Consider the following 23697-nt stretch of genomic DNA (forward strand, 5'->3'; position numbering starts at 1 on the left):
TTTTTTGTCCAGCCAATTCCCGCCACTTTGCCCAAACAGCCAGACAACAGTTGTGAAACAAGCCTAAGTTAGATATTTTTATTCAACTATTTAAAGTATTAATTTAATGGAGTTCTTTGGGACTGAACAATGAATGATCAGACTTCCAGTGCCCCTGCCCATCCAGCTGTATGCAAAAACTTTGTGCTGGAAATGGGTATTGGAACCGTGTAGTGGCTGGGGCTGGTTACAGTGCTGCTCCCACTCAAATATATGCAATGGATATTTTTGCTTGGTATTTTTTCTGTGTGGAAACCCTACCAAAAATCTTATTTTTTGTTCCTCTTTAAAAAAAAAAAAAAAAAGCATTTTAACCCTTTAAATGCGCAGCCTACTTTTGTACTCAAAGGGCTGTTGCACAAGACCGTTGTTGTTTTGCAGTCCACAAATGGAGTCATTTTTGTTTTTCGCGGCCACAGAACGGCCACAGAAAAAAATACATTTGTGTATAACCCCTAAAGGGGTTTTTGATGGCCTCTGGCAATCCATCCTAGTAATTTTCTAAGATGAGCTACCAAAGGCCAACTTCATACATTCCTGGAGGTCTCATTTAAAAGGGTTATCCTATCTCACCGCCTTAGAGCTGTGGCTGATCCACAGCTCTCTACGCCTTCTGCCTCTGCTAGGTGCAGGTGTCTTTAGTCAGATTGACTATACAGGCCAGCTTTGTTTTGATGACCTGTTATTTTTTCTTTTTTTGATTTCTGCAAGTCAAAAGCTATACAGTAACTTTATTTTTCCATTTGTTTTTACAGTGTTCAGAATGCTGTATTATAGTTTTGTTTTGCTACTTTAGAAAAATGTAAAATCTTTTTTTTTTAGAAAGAAAATTTTGTGCCGTAATAACTTTTTATTTTCTAATTTCTACTGTAAGGATTTAAAAGTGAGGACAGCATAAAACTGGTGACAGATGCCCTTTAACCCCTTCAAGACCAAGCCAGTTTTTACCTGACAGGTTTAACTTTATGTGGTAATAACTTTGGAACACTTTTACTTATCCAAGCCATTCTGAGATTTTTTTTCTCGTGACACATTGTACGAACTCGAGTCAATATGTTTTGACTTTATTTATAAAAAAAAAATCCAGAATTTACAGAAATTTGGGTAAAATTTGCAATTTTCTAAATTTGAATTTCTCTGGTTTTCTGACAGATAGTGGTACCTCACAAAATAGTTATTACTTTACATTTACCATATGTCTACGTCATAGGTAACGGCTCACAATCCTTTTCACGCTGCACGGGAAGGGGCAATCCCCAATTCAAATCCAGCAGAAAAGGTCCCAGCAGGGTTCTAGTTTTCAATCAGTTGTATTCTTTTATTGTAACTAAGAAAGTAATAACAGGACGCGTTTCGGCCTGTCCAGCCTTTCTCAACTGGGACCTTTTTTGCTGGATACGTCATGTTTGCATCATTTTGTAAATGTTTTTTTTTTTTTTTTTTAGGAGGTTAGAAGGCTTAGAAGCTAATTTTTTTATTTTTCAGAACATTTCCAAAACCCCTCTTTTTAACCCCTTAAGGCAGGGGTCCTCAAACTACGGCCCGCGGGCCACATGCGGCCCTCCGAGGACACTGATCCAGCCCGCCGGGTGTTTTGGAAGTTTCAGCAATTCTGGCAGGGCACAGCAGGAGATGAGCGCTGCGCTTCCATTGCGCTCATCTCCATAGTGATCTGCATCGCCGTCCTCAGGACAGCAATACAGATTGTTGTACTGTGGCAGGGGAGGGAGATGCATCTCCCTTCCCTGTTCCTCTGATAGGCTGCCGGCACAAGGCCCGCAGCCTATCAGAGGCCAGTGCAGGCGGCGCAATGATGTCATTGCGCCGCTTGAGCAGTACAGAGCGGGACACAGGCCAGAAGAGGCCTGCATCGCACCGCATCGCAGATGGTAAGTATGAGTGTTTTTTTATTTTTTATTAAATCAGACAATTTTTCGGCCACACTTATTACTGGCACATGGGGGGGGGGGTGGCAGCAGAGAGGAGACTGGCACATGATGGGGGGGAGAATTGGCACGTATTACTGGCACATGGGAGGAGGGTGGCAGCATAGAGGAGACTGGCACATGATGGGGGGGAGAATTGGCACTCCCAATTTTTAGGGACAAGTTCAGGTCTGAAGTCACTTTGCGAGGCTTACATAATAGAAACCACCCAAAAATGACCCCATTCTATAAACTACACCCCTTAATCCATGGGAAGACATTTTCAGTTTAGCATTTTTCCATTTGGCAATCAAATAATAGCTTCCCCCCCCCCACACCCACCCAAAAAAAATCCCATTATACCCCTAGATGAATACATTGAAAGGTGTCCTTTTATTAAATGAGGCATTTCTTCAATTTCCTTTTATGTTCTGGCACCCCTAGAGCCTAGTTTTTCGCATTTTTTACTGTGGGGGTGCCTCAGGGTGTCTTTTAAATGCGACATTGTGCCAGAAAATGTTTCCAGCGAAATCTGCCTTCGAAAAGCCACACGGTATTCCTCCTATTCTGAGCCCCGCTGTGTGCTCATAGAGCACTTTACAACCACATATGGGGTGTTCACATATTCAGGAGAAAATAGGTAACAGTTTATGGGGTGCATTTTCTCCAGATACCCCTTGTTAAAATAAAAAATTTGGGCCTAAAGCGAGATATTCGGGTAAAATCAGAAATTTTTTATTTTCACTGCCAAGTCTTTCTAAATTCTTTGAAACTGCTATTGGGACAAAGAGCTCAGTGCACCCCTTGAAAAATTCTTTGGGTGGTGTATTTTCCATAATGGGGTCACATTTATATATTTTTTTCCACTGTTGGGGTGCCTCAGGGCGTCTTCAAATGCGACATTGTGCCTGAAATTTATTCCAGCGAAATCTACCTTACAAAAGCCACAATGTGTTCCTCCTATTATGAGCCCTGCTCTGTGCTCATACAGCACTTTACAACCACATATGGGGTGTTGACGTATTTAGGAGAAAATGGGTAACAGATTATGGGGTGCATTTTCTCCTGATACCCCTTGTTAAAATGAAAAATTTGGGCCTAAAGCGAGATATTCTTGTACAATATGAAATTTTTCATTTTCACTGCCAAGTCTTTCTAAATTCTTTGAAACTGCTATTGGGCCAAAGTTCTCAGTGCACTCCTTGAAAAACTCTTTGGGGGGTGTATTTTCTATAATGGGGTCACGTTTTTGTTTTTTTTTTTCACTGTTGAGGTGCCTCAGGGCGTCTTCAAATGCGACATGGTGCCTGAAAATTATTCCAGTGAAATCTGCCTTCCAAAAGCAACACTGTGTTCCTCCCATTCTGAGCCCCGCTGTGCACCCATATAGCAGTTTCTGTAAATTTAAGAATCAGGGTAACAAATATTGAGGTATATTTTGCTGCTAATCCATGCTGGGTTGCATGAAAAATGGATCTAAATGGAAATTTTAAAAATTCACCTCCATTTTCCATTAATTCTGGTGGAACACTTAAAGGGTTAACAACGTTTGTAAAATCAGTTTTGAATACCTTGAGGGGTGAAGTTTTTAAAATGGGGTCAATTTTGGGTGGTTTCTATTATATAAGCCCTACTAAGTGACTTCAGACTTGAACTGGTCCTTAACCCCTTAGGTACCCATGACGTACCGGTACGTCATGGGTTGTTCCGATCGCCGCTGCCCGGCGGGGGAGGGGTGATCGGAACGAGGTGCCTGCTCAAATCATTGAGCAGGCACCTCTGCTAAATGCCCGGGGGGTGACCCCGTGTCGGCGATCGCCGCAGGTCAATTCAGACCTGCGGTTTGCAGCTTTTTATTGTGCTGCGGCAGTGCCATCGGGTCCCCATGGGGCTGTGGGGGGGACCCGATGGCATGGAAGGCAGCGCGACAGAAGTATTGGAATGCATTGTAAAGGAATATACCCCCAAAAGTTCAAGTCCCAAAGTGGGACAAAAAATAAAGTTAAAAAAAAAGTTGAAAAAATAAAGTTTTCCCCCCAATAAATTTAAAGTTTAAAGTAAAAATAAACAAAAACGTCATTTTCCCCAAATAAAGTTGAAAAAAAATTGGTAAAAAATAGGGGGGAAAAAAAGTATACATATTAGGTATCGCCGCGTCCGTATCGACCGGCTCTATAAACCTATCACATGACCTAACCCCTCAGATGAACACCATAAAAAATAAAAACTGTGCTAAATAAACAATTTTTTGGTCACCTTACATCACAAAAAGTACAACAGCAAGCTATCAAAAAGGCGTTTGCCCACCAAAATAGTACCAATCTTATTACTGGCACATGGGGGGGTGGCAGCAGAGAGGAGACTGGCACATGATGGGGGGGAGAATTGGCACTTATTGCTGGCACATGGGGGGGGTGGCAGCAGAGAGGAGACTATAACATGATGGGGGGGGGAATTGGCACTTATTACTGGCACATGGGGGGTGGCAGCAGAGAGGAGACTGGCACATGATGGGGGGAGAATTGGCACTTATTACTGGCACACGGGGGGGTGGCAGCAGAGAGGAGACTGGCACATGAGTGGGGGGGGAGAGGAGAGTGGCACTAATTACTGGTACATGAGTGGCGGGGAGAGGCACTTTTCACTAGCACATGATTGGGGGGCATCTATGGGGGCACCTCTTACTGGCACATTATTGGGGTGCACTATGGGGACATTTACTGAGGCCACAAAGAAGGGGTATTTTATATGGGGGGCTCTGTGTGGCACGAATATTATCAGTGGTATTATCTGTTTCTGCAGTATAGTATTGGGGAGCTCTGGATCCGCCACTGGTTCTATCAGTCTTGCCGCGCAGGCGCACCTCCTTCCAGACCTGTGAACCTCATGTGCAGCTGCGTCACAGGAAGTCCGGAGAAGAAGGAAAGGAGAAGGAGACGTTCAGGGGTAGGGAAATGTGTTTTTTCACTTCAAAATAAGATATGTGCAGTGTGCATAGGAATTTGTTCATAGTTCAAGGTTTTCCCATCTTGGACAATGGGGGCATATCGCTAGGATATGCCCCCATTGTCCTATAGGTGCGGGTCCCACCGCTGGGACCCGCACTTATATAGAGAACGGAGCCCCGAAAGTGAAGGAGGGCGCACCACGCATGCGCAGCTGCCCTCCATTCATTTCTATGGGGCTGCCGAAAATAGCCGAGCGCTGGCTCTGCTATTTCCGTCAGCCTCATAGAAATGAATGGGAGCATGGGCAGTGCATGCACGGTACGCTCCCATGCACTTTCGGGGCTCCGTTCTCTATATAGGTGTGGGTCCCAGCGGTGGGACCCGCACCTAACTATATGCCCCCATTGTCCAAGATGGGAATACCCCTTTAAACTATAGTCCGGCCCTCCAACGGTCTGAGGGACAATGAACTGGCCCCCTGTTTAAAAAGTTTGAGGACCCATGCCTTAAGGACTCAGCCCTATTTCACCTTAAGGACTTGGCCATTTTTTGCAAATCTGACCAGTGTCACTTTAAGTGCTGATGACTTTAAAACGCTTTTACTTACCCAGGCCATTCTGAGATAGCAAGGGTTAACAGCCAAACCAAACTCAATATTTATGGCCCCGATTCTGTAGTTTACAGAAACACCTCATGTGGTCGTAAACCGCTGTACGGGCACACGGCAGGGCGCAGAAGGAAAGGAATGCCATACGGTTTTTGGAAGGCAGGTTTTGCTGGACTGTTTTTTTTTTTTTTTACACCCATGTCCCATTTTAAGCCCCCTGATGCACCCCTAGAGTAGAAACTCCATAAAAGTGACCCCATCTAAGAAACTACACCCCTCAAGGTATTCAAAACAGATTTTACACATGTCGTTAACCCTTTAGGTGTTCCACAAGAGTTATTGGCAAATGGAGATGAAATTTCAGAATTTCAATTTTTTGGGCAAATTTTAAATTTTTATCCATTTTTCCCAGTAACAAAGCAAGGGTTAACAGCCAAACAAAACTCAATATTTATGGCCCTGATTCTGTAGTTTACAGAAACACCCCATATCTGGTCGTAAACAGCTGTACGGGCACACGGCAGGGCGCAGAAGGAAAGGAATGCCATGCGGTTTTTGGAAGGCAGATTTTGCTGGACTGTTTTTTTTGACACCATGTCCCATTTGAAGCCCCCCTGATGCACCCCTAGAGTAGAAACTCCAAAAAAGTGGCCCCATTTTAGAAACTACGGGATAGGGTGGCAGTATTGTTGGTACTAGTTTAGGGTACATATGATTTTTGTTTGGTCTATATTACACTTTTTGTGAGGCAAGATAACAAGAAATAGCTGTTTTGGCACAGTTTTTATTTTTTGTTATTTACAACATTCATCTGACAGGTTAGATCATGTGATATTTTTATAGACCAGGTTGTCACGGATGCGGCGATACCTAATATGTATCCTTTTTTTTTATTGATGTACACCTAAATAATTATTAGGAACACCTGTTCTATTTCTCATTAATGCAATTATCTAGTCAACCAATCACATGGCAGTTGCTTCAATGCATTTAGGGGTGTGGTCCTGGTCAAGACAATCTCCTGAACGCCAAACTGAATGTCAGAATGGAAAAGAAAGGTGATTTAAGCAATTTTGATCGTGGCATGGTTGTTGGTGCCAGACGGGCCGGTCTGAGTATTTCACAATCTGCTCAGTTACTGGGATTTTCACGCACAACCATTTCTAGGGTTTACAAAGAATTGTGTGAAAAGGGAAAAACATCCAGTATGCGGCAGTCCTGTGGGCAAAAATGCCTTGTGGATGCTAGAGGTCAGAGGAGAACGGGCCGACTGATTCAAGCTGATAGAAGAGCAACGTTGACTGAAATAACCACTCGTTACAACCGAGGTATGCAGCAAAGCATTTGTGAAGCCACAACACACACAACCTTGAGGCGGATGGGCTACAACAGCAGAAGACCCCACCGGGTACCACTCATCTCCACTACAAATAGGAAAAAGAGGCTACAATTTGCAGGAGCTCACCAAAATTGGACTGTTGAAGACTGGAAAAATGTTGCCTGGTCTGATGAGTCTCGATTTCTGTTGAGACATTCGAATGGTAGAGTCCGAATTTGGCGTAAACAGAATGAGAACATGTATCCATCCTCTGATGGCTACTTCCAGCAGGATAATGCACCATGTCACAAAGCTCGAATCATTTCAAATTGGTTTCTTGAACATGACAATGAGTTCACTGTACTAAAATGGCCCCCACAGTCACCAGATCTCAACCCAATAGAGCATCTTTGGGATGTGGTGGAACGGGAGCTTCGTGCCCTGGATGTGCATCCCTCAAATCTCCATCAACTGCAAGATGCTATCCTATCAATATGGGCCAACATTTCTAAAGAATGCTATCAGCACCTTGTTGAATCAATGCCACGTAGAATTAAGGCAGTTCTGAAGGCAAAAGGGGGTCCAACACCGTATTAGTATGGTGTTCCTAATAATTCTTTAGGTGAGTGTAAGTTTTACACAATAATATCATTTTTGAAACAAAAAAAAAATCATGTTTTAGTGTCTCCATTTTCTGAGAGCCATAGTTTTTTCAGTTTTTGGGCGATTATCTTAGATAGGGTCTGATTTTTTGCGGGATGAGATGGCGGTTTTATTGGCACTATTTTGGCGGGCATATGACTTTTTGATCACTTGCTATTACACTTTTTGTGATGTAAGATGACCAAAAAATGGTTTATTTAGCACAGTTTTTATTTTTTACGGTATTCATCTGAGGGGTTAGGTCATGTGATATGTTTATAGAGCCGGTCGATACGGACGCGGCGATACCTAATATGTATACTTTTTTTTAACTTTATTTGGGGGAAAATGTCGTATTTGTTTATTTTTACTTGAAACTTTAAATTTTTTGGGGGGGAAACTTTATTTTTTCAACTTTTTTTTACTTTATTTTTTGTCCCACTTTGGGACTTGAACTTTTGGGGGTATATTCCTTTACAATGCATTCCAATACTTCTGTATTGGAATGCTTTGGCTGTATGAGTAATACTGTGTATTACTCATACAGCTTCCGGGGCCTGTGAGATCCAGGGGGCTGGATCTCACAGGCTCTTCACCGGAAGGCAGCGCAGATGCCACAGGAAGGCATCGCGCTGCCTTCCATGCCATCTGGTCCCCCCCCACAGCACCATGGTGACCCGATGGCACTGCCTCTGCACAATAAAAAGCCGCAAACCGCAGGTCTGAATGGGTCCTTAAGGACTCTGGATCCATGCCGTATCGGTACGTCATGGGTCCCTAAGGGGTTAAGGACCAGTTCAAGTCTGAAGTCACTTAGTGGGACTTATATAATAGAAACCACCCAAAAATGACCCCATTTTAGAAACTACACCCCTCAAGGTATTCAAAACTGATTTTACAAACGACGTTAACCCTTTAAGTGTTCCACCAGAATTAATGGAAAATGGAGGTGAATTTTTAAAATTTCCATTTAGATCCATTTTTCATGCAACCCAGCATGGATTAGCAGCAAAATAAACCTCAATATTTGTTACCCTGATTCTTAAGTTTATAGAAACACCCCAAATGTGGTCATAAACTGCTATATGGGTGCACAGCGGGGCTCAGAATGGGAGGAACACAGTGTTGCTTTTGGAAGGCAGATTTCACTGGAATAATTTTCAGGCACCATGTCGCATTTGAAGACGCCCTGAGGCACCCCAACAGTGGGAAAAAAAAACAAATGTGACCCCATTATGGAAAATACCCCCCCCCCAAAAGAATTTTTCAAGGGGTGCACTGAGCTCTTTGTCTCAAAAGCCGTTTCATAGAATTTAGAAAGACTTGGCAGTGAAAAAAAATAATTTCTGATTTTACCCGAATATCTCGCTTTAGGCCCAAATGTTTCATTTTAACAAGGGGTATCTGGAGAAAGTGCACCCCATAAACTGTTACCCATTTTCTCCTGAATATGTGAGCACCCCATATGTGGTTTTAAAGTGCTGTATGAGCACACAGCGGGGCTCATAATAGGAGGAATACTGTGTGGCTTTTCGAAGGCAGATTTCGCTGGAATAATTTTCTGGCACAATGTCGCATTTGAAGACACCCTGAGGCACCCCCACAGTAAAAAATGCGAAAAACTAGGCTCTAGGGGTGCCAGAACATAAAAGGAAATTTAAGAAAGGCCTCATTTAATAAAATGAAACCTTTTCAATGTATTCATCTAGGGGTATAATGGGATTTTTATTTTTGGGTGGGGGGTAGCTATTATTTGATTGCCAAATGGAAAAATGCTAAACTGAAAATGTCTTCCCATGGATTAAGGGGTGTAGTTTATAGAAGGGGGTCATTTTTGGGTGGTTTCTATTATGTAAGCCTCGCAAAATGACTTCAGACCTGAACTTGTCCCTAAAAATTGGGTTTTTGAAAATTTCAAGATTTGCTTCTAAACTTCTAAGCCTTGTAACATCCCCAAAAAATAAAATATAATTCCCAAAATGATCCAAACATGAAGTAGACATATGGGGAATGTAAAGTAATAACTATTTTTGGAGGTATTACTATGTATTATGGAAGTAGAGAAATTGAAACTTGTAAATTTGCAATTCTTTTCAAATTTTTGGTAAATTTTGGTATTTTTTTACAAATAAAAATGTTTGTTTTTTTACTTCATTTTACCAGTGTCATGAAGTACAATATGTGACGAAAAAACTATCTTAGAATGGCCTGGATAAGTCAAAGCGTTTTAAAGTTATCAGCACTTAAAGTGACACTGTTCAGATTTGCAAAAAATGGCCAAGTCTGTAAGGTTAAATAGGGCCGAGTCCTTAAGGGGTTAAAACTATTTAATGCACTCCCTATGGACAATGATTTTGAAGCAATTTCCCTGTGACTTTTTTTCAGTGTGCCAAAAAAGTCTAGGTCTTGCCTCAGCCTCACCCAGCCCCTTCTCTCACATTGCAACATAACCTACTCTCCCCTTCCCAGGAAGATGTCCTAAATAACTGAGGCTCATTTACTATAGAATGGACTTTCACTTCAGACAGCAGACATAAGGGCTCTTTACATGGGCTGAGAATTCCGCAGATAATTGCTAATTACTGTTCGTAGGAACTCTTGTTAGCAATTATCTGGCGGTGTAAATGCGCCGCCGATTACCTGATAAATGAACAAAACACATGTTCATTGGGTAACATAATTTGTGCAGTCACAAAAGTTTTTACCAGCAGCAGATCATGCTGTATAAACAGAATCTGCTGCTGGCAAACTAGTCAGTATGGGGACGAGGAATGGCATTAGCGATTGCTTCTCTCAATACTGTAGAGGACATCGCTGCATATAAATAAAGTGGTCTCCTCCGCTATTGAGGAGGCAATTGTTGGGAAGGAACACTGCTGCTGCTAAAGGGACCTTTATTAAAAAATAAAGCACACCGGAATAAAAGGTGGCCAATTTAATAAGAGGCACAAGGTTCTTAATAGATGTGTCTGTGATGTCCGTCTCCAGAAAGTGAAAACTACTGTTTTAGCTTTAGCCTATTTTTGTCCTGTATTCTTATTTTTATTCCACTATATGAATTTTTCCATTGATGTAGCTGTATTTGGGCTTTCTTTTTTTTTTTTTTTTTTTGGGACTAGATGTAGTTTTTAATGGTACCATACCGGGGTACATATGTTTTATTGATTAGCATTTAGGCGGTAGAGAATAGAAGAAAACATATTTTTATTTTTTTTGTGTTCACAGGGCAGTTTAATTAACATGGTATCTCTATTAAAAAGGCAAAGCAGGTGGCTCACTAACACTGATAAATGGAGTGGAGGCGCTGTATACCTTCTCATCAAGCAGTAAAAAATGTTTAAAAAAAATCTATCCAGTTGATGGATTAATGGATATCATATAATTTCCTTCTGATTGTATTAATCAGTCTTGTTTTTCCTTAATGTGCATTCTGTAATGTTAATAATTGTATAAATCCTAACTCCACCAGTGATGTTCCTGGAGGAATGCAGCATACAGTAGGTCTGAGCTTAATTAGTATAGGGTTCACACTGTAGTTGCTGTGTTTATAAGGATATTGCTGTATACACACTGCACGTGCATTTTACTGAAAAATATGAGAAGTCCATGTAAAGCCCTATTCTGTCCCGAACTGTACCCAGTCTTTTTCTCACTAGTACCCTAGTACTAAATCTGGGTTTCATCTAAGTCAGTGCATGTGTGAGCACCGCAGTGAATGTTTCACAAAATCACAGTGGGTGTATTGAAGTGCCCGCCCCATGCCTAGGCATCCGGTACATTTTGTCTGTAGTGAGAATTAGCCCAACATGGAACGTCTCCAGGCTGAGCAACTCTAGTAAATCTCAGGACCTGATATTCCTGAAATTCTTGTGTGAACACTATAATAACCAAAAACAGACCAATTATTGGCTGCATTACTCCCGGAACATCACTTGTTGATTTAGGATTTATTCAAGTAGCAACAATTACATTGTGCACAACAAGGAAAAAACTGAACTGAATGTTACAATCAGAATGAAATTATGATATCTGTTAATCTATCAACAGTGTTTTTATATTTTTTTACTGCTTGATGAGTAGGTAGACATAATCCATATTTTAGAAATTCTGCACGCATATTATATGTTACAGTGGGGAAAATAAGTATTTGATGCACTGGTAAGTTTTCCCACCTACAAAGAATGGAGAGGTCTGTAATTTTTATCGTAGGTACACTTCAACTGTAAGTGACAATCTAAAATAAAAATCTATAAAATCACATTATATGAATTTTAAATAATTCATTTGCATTTTATTTCATGAAATAAGTATTTAATCACCTACCAAACAGCAAGAATTCTGGCTCTCACAGACCTGTTTGTTTTTCGTTAAGAAGCCCTCCTACTCTGCACTCATTACCTGTATTAATTGCACCTCTTTGAACTTGTTACCTGTATAAAAGACCTCTGTCCACACACTCAATCACACTCCAACCTCTCCACCATGGCCAAAGAGGTGTCTAAGGACACCAGGGACAAAATTGTAGACCTGCACAAGGCTGGAATGGGCTACAGGACAATAGGCAAGCTGCTTGGTGAGAAAAAAACAACTGTTGGCGAATATATTAGAAAATGGAAGAAACACAAGATGACTGTCAATCTTCCTCGGTCTGGGGCTCCATGCAAGATCTCGCCTCTTGGTGTGAGGATGATTCTGAGAGAGGATAGGAATCAGCCCAGAACTACATGGGAGGACCTAGTAAATGACCCGAAGAGAGCTGGGACCACAGTCTCAAAGATTACTGTTAGTAACGCACTGCGCCGCCCTGGATTAAAATCCTGCACGGCACGCAAGGGCCCCCGGCTCACACCAGCACATCTCCAGGCCCATTTAAAGTTTGCCAATGACCATCTGGATGATCCATAGGAGGCATGGGAGAAGGTCATGTGGTCAGATGAGACCAAAATAGAACTTTTTGGTATCAACTCCACTTGCCGTGTTTGGAGGAAGGAAGAGTACAACCCCAAGAACACCGTCCCAACCGTGAAGCTTGGGGGTGGAAACATCATACTTTTGGGGGCGCTTTTCTGCAAATGGGACAGGACGACTGCACTGTATTGAAGGGAGTATGAATAGGGCCCTGTATCGTGATATTTTGGTTAACAACCTCCTTCCCTCAGTAAGAGCATTAACCCCTTAAGGACATAGGACGTACCGGTACGCCCTATTTCCCGAGTCCTTAAGGACCAAGGACGTACCGGTACGTCCTAACTTTTAAATCGGGATTCCGGCGCCCGAGGGGTTAAACGGAACGGGATTTCGGCTGAAATCCTTCAGCCGGCATCCTGTGACAACGCCAGGGGGGGTGATGTGACCCCCCCGTGTCGGCGATCGCAGCAAACCGCAGGTCAATTCAGACCTGCGGTTTGCTGCGCTTTTTGCAGTTTCTGATGCCCGCGGTCCCTGACCGCGGGGATCAGAAACTTTTGAGTGCCTATAATCTATATTTTTCACCCCCCCCCCCTGCACCCCTTCATGATTTGATGCCGGCGGGTGGTGCGGGGGTGGTGTCGCAGGCGGTGGGGGCGTTGCGGGAGGCGGGCGGTGCGGCAGGCGGGATCGCGATCCCCCGCCCGCCTCCCCATGAATGATCGTTGGCTTCTAGTGGTTATACCAGGGTGCCAGCACATTGCTGGCACCCTGGTATAAACGGCTGACATCTGTGCAGATGTCAGCCGTTTAACCCTTTCCATACCGCGGTCCGTACGGACCGCTGTATGGAAAAAGTTATCTGTCATCGGTCAGGGAGCTCCCTCCCTCTCCATCGGGGGGCTGCTGTGCCTTTGCAGCCCCCCGATGGAGAGGGAGAGAGCCCCCAGAGAGCCCCCCTTAGCCCCGTGCTTACCCTTCCCCGTCTGCGAAGTTCTGAGCAGACGGGGAGGGTTCCCATGGCAACAGGACGCCTGCTCAGGCGTCCTGCTGTCCATGGTGCTGAACAGATCTATGCTGAAAGCATAGATCTGTTCAGTGTAAGTAAAATACAGTACAGAACAATATATATTGTACTGTACTGTATTATACAGACATCAGACCCACTGGATCTTCAAGAACCAAGCGGGTCTGGGTCAAAAAAATGTAAAAAAAAAAGTGAAAAAAGTTAAGATAAAAAAAAAACATTTATCACTGAATAAAAATTAAAAAAATAAAATAAACTACACATATTAGGTATCGCCGCGTCCGTAACGACCTGATCTATAAAATGGTCATGTTACTTTCCCCGCACGGTGAACGCCATATAAATAAAAAAATAAAAACTATGAGAAAATTGAAATTTTGCCCACCTTACTTCCCAAAAAAGGTAATAAGTGATCAAAAAAGTCGCATGTACGCCAAAATAGTACCAATCAAACCGTCATCTCATCCCGCAAAAAATGAGACCCTACTCAAGATAATAGCCCAAAAGCTGAAAAAACTATGGCTCTTAGACTATGGAAACACTAAAACATGATTTTTTTTTGTTTCAAAAATGAAATCATTGTGTAAAACTTACATAAATAAAAAAAAAGTATACATATTAGGTATCGCCGCGTCCGTATCGACCGGCTCTATAAAAATATCACATGACCTAACCCCTCAGATGACCACCGTAAAAAAATAAAAATAAAAACAGTGTAAAAAAAGCCATTTTTTGCCATCTTACGTCACAAAAAGTGTAATAGCAAGCGATCAAAAAGTCATATGCACCCCAAAATAGTGCCAATCAAACCGTCATCTCATCCCGCAAAAAATGAGACCCTACTCAAGATAATCGCCCAAAAACTGAAAAAACTATGGCTCTTAGACTATGGAGACACTAAAACATTTTTTTGGTTTTAAAAATGAAGTTATTGTATAAAACTTACATAAATAAAAAAAAATGTATACATATTAGGTATCGCCGCGTCCGTGACAACCTGCTCTATAAAATTACCCCATGATCTAACCTGTCAGATGAATGTTGTAAATAACAAAAAAAAAAAACGTGCCAAAAAAGCTATTTCTTGTTACCTTGCTGCACAAAAAGTGTAATATAGAGCAACCAAAAATCATATGTACCCTAAACTAGTACCAACAAAACTGCCACCCTATCCCGTAGTTTCTAAAATGGAGTCACTTTTTTGGAGTTTCCACTCTAGGGGTGCATCAGGGGGGCTTCAAATGGGACATGGTGTCAAAAAAACCAGTCCAGCAAAATCTGCCTTCCAAAAACCGTATGGCATTCCTTTCCTTCTGCGCCTGCCGTTTGCCTGTACAGCTGTTTACGACCACATATGGGGTGTTTCTGTAAACTACAGAATCAGGGCCATAAATAATGAGTTTTGTTTGGCTGTTAACCCTTGCTTTGTAACTGGAAAAAAAATATTAAAATGGAAAATCTGCCAAAAATTTGAAATTTTGAAATTGTGTCTCTATTTTCCATTAAATCTTGTGCAACACCTAAAGGGTTAACAACGTTTGTAAAATCAGTTTTGAATACCTTGAGGGGTGTAGTTTCTTAGATGGGGTCACTTTTATGGAGTTTCTACTCTAGGGGTGCATCAGGGGGGCTTCAAATGGGACATGGTGTCAAAAAAACAGTCCAGCAAAATCAGCCTTCCAAAAACCAAACGGCGCACCTTTCACTCTACGCCCTACTGTGTGCCCGTACAGTAGTTTACGGCCACATATGGGGTGTTTCTGTAAACAGCAGAGTCAGGGCAATAAAGATACAGTCTTGTTTGGCTGTTAACCCTTGCTTTGTTAGTGGAAAAAATGGGTTAAAATTGAAAATTAGGCAAAAAAAATGAAATTCTCAAATTTCATCCCCATTTGCCAATAACTCTTGTGCAACACCTAAAGGGTTAACGACGTATGTGAAATCAGTTTTGAATACCTTGAGGGGTGTAGTTTCTTAGATGGGGTCACTTTTAGGGAGTTTCTCCTCTAGGGGTGCATCAGGGGGCTTCAAATGGGACATGGTGTCAAAAAACCAGTCCATAAAAATCAGCCTTCCAAAAACCATACGGCGCACCTTTCCCTCTACGCCCCGCTGTGTGGCCGTACAGTAGTTTACGGCCACATATTGGGTGTTTCTGTAAACGGCAGAGTCAGGGCAATAAAGATACAGTCTTGTTTGGCTGTTAACCCTTGCTTTGTTAGTGGAAAAAATGGGTTAAAATGAAAAATTAGACAAAAAAATTAAATTCTCAAATTTCCTCCCCATTTGCCAATAACTCTTGTGCAACACCTAAAGGGTTAATAATGTATGCAAAATCAGTTTTGAATACCTTGAGGGGTGTAGTTTCTTAGATGGGGTCATTTTTGGGTGGTTTCTATTATGTAAGCCTCGCAAATCGACTTCAGACCTGAACTGGTCCCTAAAAATTTAGTTTTTGTAAATTTCTGAAAAATTTCAAGATTTGCTTCTAAACTTCTAAGCCTTATAACATCCCCAAAAAATAAAATATCATTCCCAAAACAATTCACACATGAAGTAGACATATGGGGAATGTAAAGTCATCACAATTTTTTGGGGTATTACTATGTATTACAGAAGTAGAGAAACTGAAACTTTTGAAATTTGCAAATTTTTCCAAATTTTTGGTAAATTAGGTATTTTTTTGTGGAAAAAAAATAATTTTTTTGACTTCATTTTACCAGTGTCATGAAGTACAATATGTGACGAAAAAACAATCTCAGAATGGCCTGGATAAGTCAAAGCGTTTTAAAGTTATTAGCACTTAAAGTGACACTGGTCAGATTTCCAAAAAATGGCCTGGTCCTTAAGGTGAAAATGAGCCTGGTCCTTAAGGGGTTAAAGATGGGTCGTGGCTGGGCCTTACAGCATGACAATGACCCGAAACACACAGCCTGGGCAACTAAGGAGTGGCTCCGTAAGAAGCATTTCACAGCACACCCACAAATCAGCTGTTTGAAGGGGTCACAGCTCTCGTGCAAGCCTTGCTACCTCTTCAAAGTTTACCTACATAACCTCTACTTTGTAGCGGTGGTACAGTGTAATTACATCCTATTCACTTGTCAGTTTTCAACCATGCTAATTATGTAACTATATACAGGGAGTGCAGAATTATTAGGCAAGTTGTATTTTTGAGGATTAATTTTATTATTGAACAACAACCATGTTCTCAATAAACCCCAAAAACTCATTAATATCAAAGCTGAATATTTTTGGAAGTAGTTTTTAGTTTGTTTTTAGTTTTAGCTATTTTAGGGGGATATCTGTGTGTGCAGGTGACTATTACTGTGCATAATTATTAGGCAACTTAACAAAAAACAAATATATACCCATTTCAATTATTTATTTTTACCAGTGAAACCAATATAACATCTCAACATTCACAAATATACATTTCTGACATTCAAAAACAAAACAAATCAGTGACCAATATAGCCACCTTTCTTTGCAAGGACACTCAAAAGCCTGCCATCCATGGATTCTGTCAGTGTTTTGATCTGTTCACCATCAACATTGCGTGCAGCAGCAACCACAGCCTCCCAGACACTGTTCAGAGAGGTGTACTGTTTTCCCTCCTTGTAAATCTCACATTTGATGATGGACCACAGGTTCTCAATGGGGTTCAGATCAGGTGAACAAGGAGGCCATGTCATTAGATTTTCTTCTTTTATACCCTTTCTTGCCAGCCACGCTGTGGAGTACTTGGACGCGTGTGATGGAGCATTGTCCTGCATGAAAATCATGTTTTTCTTGAAGGATGCAGACTTCTTCCTGTACCACTGCTTGAAGAAGGTGTCTTCCAGAAACTGGCAGTAGGACTGGGAGTTGAGCTTGACTCCATCCTCAACCCGAAAAGGCCCCACAAGCTCATCTTTGATGATACCAGCCCAAACCAGTACTCCACCTCCACCTTGCTGGCGTCTGAGTCGGACTGGAGCTCTCTGCCCTTTACCAATCCAGCCACGGGCCCATCCATCTGGCCCATCAAGACTCACTCTCATTTCATCAGTCCATAAAACCTTAGAAAAATCAGTCTTGAGATATTTCTTGGCCCAGTCTTGACGTTTCAGCTTGTGTGTCTTGTTCAGTGGTGGTCGTCTTTCAGCCTTTCTTACCTTGGCCATGTCTCTGAGTATTGCACACCTTGTGCTTTTGGGCACTCCAGTGATGTTGCAGCTCTGAAATATGGCCAAACTGGTGGCAAGTGGCATCTTGGCAGCTGCACGCTTGACTTTTCTCAGTTCATGGGCAGTTATTTTGCGCCTTGGTTTTTCCACACGCTTCTTGCGACCCTGTTGACTATTTTGAATGAAACGCTTGATTGTTCGATGATCACGCTTCAGAAGCTTTGCAATTTTAAGAGTGCTGCATCCCTCTGCAAGATATCTCACTATTTTTGACTTTTCTGAGCCTGTCAAGTCCTTCTTTTGACCCATTTTGCCAAAGGAAAGGAAGTTGCCTAATAATTATGCACACCTAATATAGGGTGTTGATGTCATTAGACCACACCCCTTCTCATTACAGAGATGCACATCACCTAATATGCTTAATTGGTAGTAGGCTTTCGAGCCTATACAGCTTGGAGTAAGACAACATGCATAAAGAGGATGATGTGGTCAAAATACTCATTTGCCTAATAATTCTGCACGCAGTGTAATGAATTACAGTTTGTTAGTGATGAGCAAATCAGTTTTTTCCTGCTGTGGATGGACCCCATTAGTTCATCTGCATCACAGAAAATTAATCAGCACTGTCTCCATATATCCTTTAAAATGTAGTGCCTCAAATGAAGCTCTGTAAAGATACAAACCGCGTATGCATAAATGTATTTCCTAACAAATTCAAACCCAGATTCGTAAGTGATTGTTGCGTGTATCACAAGTTCGGATATATTGTATAATACATTTTTAAAGGCTCCACTACTTACAATAACTGTGCATGCATGAGGCTAATAGTCTTGCGATAACGGTGGCCATCTTTAAAGAGCCTCATCAGAGGCAATACATTTTAATGCATATACAGAGATCGGAATAGTGAATTTTAGTGATGCAGATGAACAAATCAGGATTGTCCACAGCAGGACGAACCAGATTTGCTCATCACTAGTCTATATATTTTAAGTATTGAGACACCTACACATTACACCTACAGGATCTTTTATGACATCCCATTCTAAATCCATAGCCATTAATATGGATTTGGTCCTCTCAATGCAGCTGAAACGGTGTCACTCTTCTGGTAAGACTTTCTAAGATTTTGGAGTGTGTCTGGAAATTTTTGCCACTCGCCCAGAAGAACATAGAAACATAGAAACATAGAATGTGTCGGCAGATAAGAACCATTTGGCCCATCTAGTCTGCCCAATATATCTGAATCCTATGAATAGTCCCTGGCCCTATCTTATATGAAGGATAGCCTTATGCCTATCCCATGCATGCTTAAACCCCTTCACTGTATTTGCAGCTACCACTTCTGCAGGAAGGCTATTCCATGCATCCACTACTCTCTCAGTAAAGTAATACTTCCTTATATTACTTTTAAACCTTTGCCCCTCTAATTTAAAACTGTGTCCTCTTGTGGTAGTTTTTCTTCTTTTAAATATGCTCTCCTCCTTTACCGAGTTGATTCCCTTTATGTATTTAAAAGTTTCTATCATATCCCCTCTGTCTCTTCTTTCTTCCAAGCTATACATGTTAAGGTCCTTTAACCTTTCCTGGTAAGTTTTATCCTTCAATCCATGTACTAGTTTAGTAGCTCTTCTCTGAACTCTCTCTAGAGTATCTATATCCTTCTGGAGATATGGCCTCCAGTACTGCGCACAATACTCCAAGTGAGGTCTCACCAGTGTTCTGTACAGCGGCATAAGCACTTCACTCTTTCTACTGCTTATACCTCTCCCTATACATCCAAGCATTCTGCTGGCATTTCGTGCTGCTCTATTACATTGTCTTCCCACCTTTAAGTCTTCTGAAATAATTACTCCTAAATCCCTTTCCTCAGATACTGAGGTCAGGACTGTGTCAAATATTCTATATTCTGCCCTTGGGTTTTTACGCCCCAGGTGCATTATCTTGCACTTATCCACATTAAATTTCAGTTGCCAGAGTTCTGACCATTCTTCTAGTTTTCCTAAATCCTTTTCCATTTGGCGTTTCCCTCCAGGAACATCAACCCTGTTACATATCTTTGTGTCATCAGCAAAAAGACAAACCTTACCATCGAGGCCTTTTGCAATATCACTTATGAAGATATTAAACAAAATTGGTCCCAGTACAGATCCCTGTGGAACCCCACTGGTAACATGACCTTGTTTTGAATGTTCTCCATTGACTACAACCCTCTGCGGTCTGTCACTCAGCCACTGCCTAATCCACTCAACAATATGGGAGTCCATGCTCAATGACTGCAGTTTATTGATAAGTCTTCTATGTGGGACAGTGTCAAAAGCCTTACTAAAATCTAGATATGCGATGTCTACTGCACCTCCACCGTCTATTATTTTAGTCACCCAGTCAAAAAAATCTATAGGATTTGTTTGACATGATCTCCCTGAAGTAAACCCATGTTGTTTTTCATCTTGCAATCCATGGGATTTTAGATGTTCCACAATCCTATCCTTTAATAGGGTTTCCATTAATTTGCCTACTATTGATGTCAGACTCACTGGTCTATAGTTGCTCGATTCCTCCCTACTACCTTTCTTGTGAATGGGCACGACATTTGCCAATTTCCAATCTTCCGGGACGACTCCTGTTACTAATGATTGGTTAAATAAATCTGTTAGCGGTTTTGCCAGCTCACCACTAAGCTCTTTTAATAATTTTGGGTGTATCTCATCAGGCCCCTGTGACTTATTTGTCTTCACCTTAGACAGCAAACTTAGAACATCTTCCTCTGTAAAGATACATGCATCAAATGATTTATTAGTCATCCTTTCTAGTGGAGGTCCTTCTCCTTTTTCTTTTGTAAAAACTGAACAGAAGTATTCATTAAGGCAGTCGGCTAGCCCTTTATTCTCTTCTACATACCTTCCGTCCTTTGTTTTTAATTTAGTTATTCCTTGTTTTAATTTCCTTTTTTCATTTATATATCATTTATATATCATATCATTTGTGAAGTCACATTGATGTTGGACGAGAGGACTTGCCATCTCCATTCTGGTTCATCCAAAAGGTGTTCAAGGCTCTTTGTGGACCGGTCAAGTTCTTCCACAACCAAACCCACCCATCCATGCCTTTATGGACATTGCTTTGTGCACTGGGGCACAGCCTGGAACAGAAAGAAGCCTTCTCCAAATTGTTCCCACATAATAAGAACCATACAACTGTCTAGCCAGAAACAACCCCATTGCATTAACCCTACTCCACCAAACTTTACAGTTGGCCCAATGAGGTCAGGCAGGAAACATTCTCCTGGCAAACCTGGACCCATCTATCAGACGAACAGAGAAACATGATTTGCCACTTCACAGAACATGTATCCACTTCTCCACTGTTTAACAGTGGTGTACTTTCTGCTACTTCATCTGACACTTTGCATTGTGGTTAGTGAAGTAAGGCTTGCATGCAGCTGACTTAGGCTACTTTCACACTTGCGTTCGGAGCGGATCCGTCTGGTGTCTACACAGATGGATCCGCTCCTATAATGCAAACGCTTGCATCCGTTCAGAACCGATCCGTCTGCAGAACCGATCCGTTTTTTTCAGATCTGATTTTTCACTTCGTGAAAACTCAGATCCGACAGTATATTCTAACACAGATGGGGACTCTTTAAGTTAGAATATACTGAGAACTGTGTAATAACTGCCCCCTGCTGCCTGGCAGCACCTGATCTCTTACAGGGGGCTGTGATCTGCACAATTAATCCCTCCCTCCCCAGTATTATATTCATTGGTGGCCTCCCGTCTCCCCCCCCCCCCCCTAATTAAAATGACCGACCCCCCCCCCCCCCCATCATTGGTGGCAGCGGAGAGTTCCGATCGGAGTCCCAGTTTAATCGCTGGGGCTCCGATCGGTTACCATGGCAGCCAAGACGCTATTGCAGTCCTGGCTGCCATTGTTACTTAGCAATTTTAGAAGCATTATACTTACCTGCGAGCTGCGATGTCTGTGACCGGCCGGGCGCTCCTCCTACTGGTAAGTGAAAGGTCTGTGCGGCGCATTGCTTATAGGGGGCTATGATACGCATTGCTTATAGGGGGCTATGATGCGCACAATTAACCCCTCAGATGCGGCACCTGAGGGGTTAATTGTGCGGATCACAGCCCCCTGTAAGAGATCAGGTGTTAGCAGGGGGCAGTTATTACACAGTTCTCAGTATATTCTAACTTGAAGCGTCCCCATCATTCTGTGTTAGAATATACTGTCGGATCTGAGTTTCACGATCTAACTCAAATCCGATGGTATATTCTAACATAGAGGCGTTCCCATAGTGATGGGGACGCTTCAAGTTAAAATATACCATCGGATTGAAGAAAACTACGATCTGATGGTATATTAATAGGGACTCCTGACTTTACATTGAAAGTCAATGGGGGACGGATCCGTTTGCAATTGCACCATATTGTGTCAACGTCAAACGGATCCGTCCCCATTGACTTGCATTTTAAGTCTGGACGGATCCGTTTGGCTCCGCACGGCCAGGCGGACACGAAAACGCTGCAAGCTGCGTTCGGGTGTCCGCCTGCTGAGCGGAACGGAGGCCAAACGGTGCCAAACTGATGCATTATGAGCGGATCCGCATCCACTCAGAATGCATTGGGGCTGTACGGATCCGTTCGGGCCGCTTGTCAGAGCCTTCAAACGGAACTCACAAGCGGAACCCCAAACGCAAGGTTGAAAGTAGCCTTAGTGATGGAAACCCATGCAGTGAAGCTCAAGGTGCAAAGTTTCTGTGCTGATGTTAATGCCAGAGGTGGTTTGGAACTCTGCAGTTATTGAATCAGTGGATCATTGGTGAATTTTATGCATGATGTGCCTCAGGACTTGGTGACCCCACTCAGTAGCTTCACTTGGTCCGCTACTTCATGGCTACGTTGTTGTGCTTTGTAAACACTTCCACTTTGCAGTAATACAAGTCATACTCTATTGTGGAATATCTAGTTGGGAAGAAGTTTCACCAAATGTCTTGTTGTAATTGTGGAATCCTTTTAAAGTACAGCTCTGAATTAAAGGGGGTCTGTCACCTAATTTTCACCACTATAACTAAGAGCACTGCCCCATAGAAGATTGCATACACACGCCAAACATACCTGTGTGCACTTTGTGCCTTTATTTCATGTCCAGGAAAAGCCCTTTTATTCTGCTGAAAAACAGCTCCCAAGTGCCCAGCTGAAAGTGAAAGTAAAAACAGCTTGCACTCCTGACTTGATTTCTAACAGCCATATCTTCTGATAAAGTGGATATAATGTTGTGATTCTGGTATCATTTGAAAGGTTGAAATGCCAGCTGTCAAACAAGGTCAGGTTCATATTTCTAGCTGCTAGCAATCCCAATATATGAGCAACTAAAGCAGCCCTCGCCTCTTCAGTCTGGTTTGCTTTGGGCACTTGCAGCAGCAGAGCTGGGTGTTGGAGACTGAACATTGTTTCATGCTATGTTATACATTGCTTGGTTTATTTCCCTGTGTATTTGGAGTATGACCACTAGATGTCACTATACACAAATACTCTATCATAATGTTCTATGTGTTGACTATCTGTTATTGCATTTTCCTGTTATCTATGGTTGTTGTTCTTCTATATCTCCTGTGCTAACATGAGCACCATGCTCTCTGCTGTATGTCTCTTCAATACAAATGAATCCAAGTAAACTACAGCCATCCATATATGTCTGATTATTCTTTGCATCATCTGCACCAGCCAACACTGGGCACTTAGGAGCTCTTTTTCCAGCAGAATAAAAGTGCTTTTCCTATACATAGAATAAAAGCACAAAGTGCACACAGGTATGCTTGGGATGTGTATACAATCTTCTATGGGGCAGTGCTCTTTGTTATATTGGTGAAAATAGGCACCTTGCAGTGCTGGGGCCCTTGGTTTGATTCCTACCAGGGACAACATCTGCAAGGAGTTTATACATTATTTTTTGTTTGTGCGTGTTTCTTCCAGCTACTCTTATTTATTTATTTATTTTTCCCCACACTTCAAAAATATATACAAATGGCCAAATTGGCTTCCTATGAAATTGACCCTAGTGTGCATTATGTTTTGGAGTCAAGTGCCCATATGGCAGCCCTCGACTCCC

The 23697-nt window shown here is 42.1% G+C and overlaps 1 protein-coding gene across 1 annotated transcript in view; it reads left to right on the forward strand.

Moving 5' to 3' along the window:
• LOC121007852 (MOB-like protein phocein) overlaps nt 1–23697 on the forward strand; it is a 203742-nt gene that overhangs the window by 160632 nt on the left and 19413 nt on the right. The gene's annotated exons all lie outside the window — the stretch shown is intronic.

The sequence above is a fragment of the Bufo bufo genome, chromosome 7 (genome assembly GCF_905171765.1).
Source record: "Bufo bufo chromosome 7, aBufBuf1.1, whole genome shotgun sequence".
Lineage (NCBI taxonomy): Eukaryota > Metazoa > Chordata > Amphibia > Anura > Bufonidae > Bufo > Bufo bufo.